This window comes from Amblyomma mixtum, chromosome 3, assembly GCF_055824585.1.
Source record: "Amblyomma mixtum isolate Tamu chromosome 3, ASM5582458v1, whole genome shotgun sequence".
Taxonomy (NCBI): Eukaryota; Metazoa; Arthropoda; class Arachnida; order Ixodida; family Ixodidae; genus Amblyomma; species Amblyomma mixtum.
Window position 1 is genome coordinate 39,879,393 of NC_143014.1, and position 6,000 is coordinate 39,885,392.

Below are 6,000 nucleotides of genomic sequence, written 5' to 3' on the forward strand. Positions count from 1 at the left end.
TTAAATGAAAAGGGTAGCATACACGCGTACAAAATTACTTCGAGTTACCTTTAGGCTTTTAATCTGCGGTCATGTTTTACGGTGCGCGGTGTGTAAATATTAAACCGTCCTTGCTGCCGCAGTAATAACTTTTCTTTTCCTTTAATGAACAGAATTTTACAGGAAGAATTCATGGGCGCTTTTCAGTGGAGACGAAAAGCAAAACACCTGTTTAGTGCATAGTATAATGTATGTTAAAAGACACGACGTGGGCTAAACCAGTATGCTTTTCCTCAGTGGCGTTTCTCAAAGCCTGCAGGTGTGATTTTGGCAACACACACAACGATCTTGGGACAGACAACTGCAGAAGAATCGAACGAAGCTCCTTCCGGACACGCAACTTCAAGCCCGGTCCAGGCCTAGGCGCGACGGGTCAGCGAATTTTCCGTCGTGACACCGTGCTGTGCTCTGGGGCGCCTCATTTGAGGGACATTTGCTGCTCCATTATTAAGTTGTATCCAACTGCAGGGGAAAGAAAAAAAAACAGGACAGGCTAATACACATAATAAAAATGTGTATTAGCGTGCTGCACGTGCAGCGTTCTCGGTAGGTCCAAAAGCAAAAACTAAAAAAAAGATACTGTCAGAAGTGGGGTTCGAACCCACGCCTTCTTTCGAGGACCAGAGCTTAAATCTGGCGCCTTAGACCGCTCGGCCATCCTTTTTTTTTTTTATTGCCTGACTTCGGCAAGAACCACAGTACACAAATACACTTACAGAGCGCAATGAGCAATAATTAACAACTATCCACGCACCCGCTCGGCCATCCTGACCACAATGTGGCTGCTTTTATGAACATATATGCACTCTGTGCAGGTGTACATGCGTACATGTACCTGGCCAGCTGAGATTTCACATACTTGGTGAGTTACATTACGCACTGCAGGAATGAATCCGCCTGTCCTCTCCCTGCAGCCTCCTCCTCGTCGCAGCGCTGAGCGCGACCGAGCTTCAATGGACCTTGAAATTATTTCGAAGGACATATCATAGTGCAACGGATCTGTACAGGTGGTCATTGTGGGTATTTTCCCGCCGAGTGAAAAGGCGCGAGCCCTGCGGAAATTTGGTTATCGAGGCCGAGGAACGCAGCTGTGCTGTCAAGCAGAGAGCAGGAACCCAGCTTAATTATTCGCCTCGCCTTTATTATTCCACGCCTCGGGGATCCGGAGACAGAGCTGAAAGAGGAAGACGACTACCGTCGAAGCCCGGAGCCCAAGGCAAGCGTATAAGACGACGAAGACCGTGCTGTTAGATGTGTTCAATTCGGGCTACGATGAGACTGACGACCAGGGCCAGGAGTGTCCGGCGAGAATTGCGTGGTGCGCCGTTTCCGCCATCCTCTATCAACGAGTCAGAGCGTGGCGTGGAGTGGACCACGACGTTCCTTGACGAAGAGGAGCGCCCTGTCGACGAGTACCAGGTCTTCAAGGACGTCATGCGAGGCATCCAGAACACGGAGCCGATGTGGTTTGGTGCGCTGACGTCGGGCCGGCAGTCCGTCGTGCAACAGCGGCCCACACACGAGGTCAACGTGCTGGCTGACCAGAGGAAGGCCGCTGCAGAGTCGAGCCGGATCGAGAAGAGTGGTGGAAATGTGTTCCAGAACAAGACGGTGACCCGGTCGTTCAGCTCTGGTGGCACATTCTTCTATGGGCCACATGAGATCTACCAAGGTGCGTATATTCTTTATTTATATCGTTTTTCGTTTTCTTACTTCATTTTTATTCGGTTCGCTGTAGCTTTTTTAGCGTACCGCATTTCCTTGCGCGGGCTCATGTTCCGATGGCATTTTTTCCATGCAGAGAAGGCCTCCACACTCCCGCTGGACCGTGGAGTCGCGGTTTGAGAAGCGCGGCTAGCGGGACCGACTAAATGGAACTGCAGCGTTCACGGACTCCGGCCCCTGTTTTGGCGTTCACGGCGCCACTGCGCATGCTCATTCATTGTAATATCGATTGTAAATCGATTGATTGATTGACTAATTAAAACAATCTGCACGACGCTGCCAAGTATTTGTATGCTTTCCTTTTAATTTAGGAATTGCGTTTAGCGCTACATTTCACCTGTCCTTGCCTACAGGCTTCTGTCCGTTCGTCATTCCATACCTGAGACGCATTAGCGGAGACGTATACCGGTTTTACTGGAGGTTTCCTACGCACGCGGAGTGACTGAGCGGGGCGCTGCACGTGCGCAGGAGGCGTCCGGTAAAACTGGTATACGTATACGATAATACCTATGCAGTATATTGAAAAATTCAGGGGGCACTTAGACTTTCTAAAGTGCTTAGAGGCGAAAGCGTTTTGCGCACCACTTTGACTGCCTCTGTGGCACTGGTGACATCACCACTGCATGAGGTCACATGCAATGGATGACTAATTACTAAGCAATGAAAAATTACTCATCAATGGATAATTACAGATTAATGATTAAATACCAATTAAGCGCTAATTAATGACGCTTAAGCTTTGCCTTTAGAAGTGGAACGCGACAGCGTGTTGTAGCACTGCCATGGAGACCACGGCACGCCACCACCCATTCGGCGCGATGTCTTGCCCTTTGAACGCAACGCTTTTTGAAGAAAGGAAATGGCGCAGTAATTCTCTGTCATCTCGGTGGACACCTGAACCGCACCGTCCAGGAAGGGAGGAAGTGGGAGTGAAACAAGAAAGAGAAAGAGGGCCTGCAATGAAGAAAATGAAAATTGTATTTGAGGAATGCAAATTGCGCAGTAACTGTCTCTAATATCTCTGTGGACACCCGTCAACCGTTTGTAGAGAAAGGGAGGAAGTGGGCGTGAAAGAAGAAGGAGAAAGAGAGGCCGTAATGAAGAAAATGAAAATTGTATTTGAGGGCAGGAAATTGCGCAGTAACTGTCTCACATATCTCGGTGGACACCCGTCAAAATCGTGACACCTCTATTGACAAGCTTCTGCTGACAGCCTTCTGTCGACAACGATGAGGCACAAAAGGCTTTCGCCTTGAAAACGTCTAATGACTACCTCCAACTGCGCCACTATCACTGACGCGTGCAGATAGAAGGCCTTTGGAAGAAATGGATGCGAAAGAAAATATTGAGAAAAAATTATGGGGAACTTTAGCGGCTAAAGTGGGAAAGACGAAAGCCTGAGTGCTTCTTTCTGCTACGCGATTGTTCACTTCACGTATGATTGGTGGATTAATTAACAGCCAATTAATGACGCTTAATCCTTGCCTTTAGGAGTGGAACGAGACAGCGTGTTGTAGCGCTGCCAGGGAGTCCACGGAACGCCACCACCCATTCGGCGCGATGTCTTGCCCTTTGAACGCAACGCTTTTTGAGGAAAGGAAATGGCTTTGTAATTCTCTGTCATCTCGGTGGACTCCTGAACCACACCAATCAGGAAGGGAGGAAGTGAAGTGAAAGAAGAAAGAGAAAGAGGGGCCGTAATGAAGAAAATTAAAATTGTATTTGAGGAAAGGAAATTGGGCACATAATTCGGTGGACACCAGTCAAAATTCGCGCGCAGTGGCGTCACTACCATGTCGACCAATGTGAAACGCGGAGAAATTTGCTAACGCGTCTTGGTCACGACAGTATGAGCCATTAAAGGTTTTCGCCTTAAAATACGCTTGTCGCAGTAACCACGTCAGCCGAAGCGATTGCTAGAGCAACAGATACACCCAGTGCTCCCATGTCAACGGGTATGCTGGTGAGAAGCTTATGCAAAGGGGCACCTGCTCATATAATTGATAGCTCTCAATAAGTGTGACAATTGCAATAAAAGCATTGCTGAACAGCGACTGTAAGGACGTACACGCCGAAGCAATGAAGTATAGGAAAGATTGATGTAAAATACACCCTATAAGACATGAATTTTATCCACTTATGAATGCATAATGTCTTCAGAAGGGCCAAGAAGACACTCCTTGAATATTTGAAAGCGTTGCAGCTTTTTATGCTTTAGGAACGTGCAGTGTGTCTTTCTTTGTCACTCGTTCTCGAAAGCGCGGTGACGTAAATGTTACGCCACAAGCGAAACCATAGCAACGAGATGGCGCCAAACTCAAAGCTGTGAACTAGTTTTCCGGGAGTGATCCGGGCCAAATTTTGGCAATTACCCGGGCCACATTTGGAGATCACCATCGTGCCGGGCACGCTCAAATATGGTTGGGCACCGATTGTGGTCCAAATAAGCAAATGCCGAATTTCGTGGGTATCCCTGGACCAAATTCTTGCTTTTTGGCGTCGCAGTTAGTATGGCAAAGAGCTATGCACAAGCAAGATACACAAGCAAGGTTTTTGCTCGGCTCTGCCGATTGTATGAGTGTTTTCATATTAAAAGTCTAGAAATATACTTGTGCCTACAGCGGCGTCCTCGTTGCTTGCATCTGCCTGACCGAACTCAAGAAGTAAATGAAATCAAAAAGAAATCCTTGCGCCTAGTGGCCGATAACAGGTGATGATTCTAAGCACACATATTGTACACGCTGTGCCTTTGCTGGTTGCTTACAAGTGCATCTTGGAAAATTCAGCGCAACAAATTGACGAGTAGAAAGGAACAAAAAACAGACAGGCCCTCTCATCTTCCTTTGTACTCGTCCCTTTGTTGCGCGGAATTTTCCCAAGATGCTCCTTTCCAACTCGTCCAGCTCAGCACAATCGGGCTTACAAGTGACCTTACGAAACCAGCGCCCGCTTGCACGAAGCTAGTTAGACAGCATAGTTACCAATCTAGTCTTATATAATCGCAGCCAAGAACCGTTCGCTGGATTTGAGGGAAGGAAAGGCGCATAACGGGCGGACTTTTCTGCGGACACCTCAACCGCACCGTGAGCGAAAAAAAAAGCGACTAAAAGCTTCAGTTGCCACCTAGCGCACGTGTTTGTCATTTTAATCGTTCGAGTTTCTGGGTTGTGATGCAGAAATGAGAACGAGTAAAATGGCAAACTCGAATGATAGCTGGCAACTGAAGCTTTCGGTCTATGTTTTTTTTTTTTTTTTGAAGCGAAAAGCTTCACTAGGCTCGTCAACACCGCGCTTCATGTGAGCCACACTACAGATTTGCCACAGCTGCGCATGCGCGAAACCGAGTGACGTCAAGCGGAGCGCAGATGGCCGCTGCTGCCGCAGCCGTCGTCGCCGGCGCGCGCTGACTCCATCGCCCGACCTTTCGCGCCGCCGCACGCTACCGCGCGTGTGCACCGCGGCTTCTACTCCTCGCCTCCCTGCCGTTTGACCTTTCGCCGCAGCCGCGCGCAGTGCGCGTTTGAAAGGAGGGGTATATAAGGCGCGCTTGCCCATTGAACAGGCGCAGACACTCGCCATGAAAGGAGAAGAAGAGGAACGGTCGGACGGCTCAGAAACACCGATCCAGAAGTGGTAGCTGGGGAGTTGTCTGAAAAGCTACCACAGCCAATTAGCTAAGCAACAGCCAATTTTTCTCACGGCGCGGTTGAGGAGTCCACCGAAAATGCCAGCCCGTTATGCGCCTTTCCTTCCTTCAAATCCTGCGGACGGTCTAGGCTGCGAATAAGGCTAGACTGGTAACTAGACCATCTAATCTGCTTCGTGCAAGCGGGCCCAGTACATAAAGGTTTCTTTAGGGACAGCCTTCTCTATGATGTTTCTTGTGTATGCATGAGATGAAAAGATTGGACAGCACGCATCCATTCCTGCAGTGGGTAATCTAGGTGTAGCACAGATTAAACTGCTATTTACTTTAACTGCTGATTTCAAGCAAATACTTAATCAGAACTCACAAGAAGAATGAAATAAGATTTAAACGGCAGTCAAACCTTGGCTGTGCTGTGTTTTAAAAACGTTTCAGGTTAGCCAGCTTGTTCAACACAGGCACCCATTCATGGTTTCTCTCTGTGCGTATCGTACACTTACTTCAGATAAACCACACTTTTGATGAACTGCTCCCTCGCTGAGCGAGCATCCACATCAGCGTGTCTCAGAGCCATTCCCGTTTTCCATGCA